Below are 351 nucleotides of genomic sequence, written 5' to 3'. Positions count from 1 at the left end.
GCTCCAGCCTCGACACCGTCCGACTGTTCCCTCACAGCCCACCCCAGGGAACACCCCGAGCTGGTGAGGGGGACGCAGGGACGCGTCCCTCAAGTGCCACCCGCGAGTCCGGGGACGTAGCTGAAAGCTGCGCGCGGTGAATCCACTTTGCTTCAAACCAGGAGAGGAACGAGACTTTATTTTGAAAAGGAGTAGACCAGAGGCGTCATGTTTCCACGTTTGCAGACGCTTTGGCGACAGATTTCCCCCCAAAATTTAATTTTCTTTCCTATTAGTCCCCCCTGTGTAAAAATAAAAAGACCAAACGCAAATTCGCAGCGTGTCTGGCACCTACCAGTCCTCGCACGGTTG

Source organism: Fulmarus glacialis, unplaced genomic scaffold (assembly GCF_000690835.1).
Source record: "Fulmarus glacialis isolate BGI_N327 unplaced genomic scaffold, ASM69083v1 scaffold25905, whole genome shotgun sequence".
NCBI lineage: Eukaryota > Metazoa > Chordata > Aves > Procellariiformes > Procellariidae > Fulmarus > Fulmarus glacialis.
The sequence above is the reverse complement of the archived record's forward strand: the minus strand, read 5'-3'. Positions refer to the sequence as shown.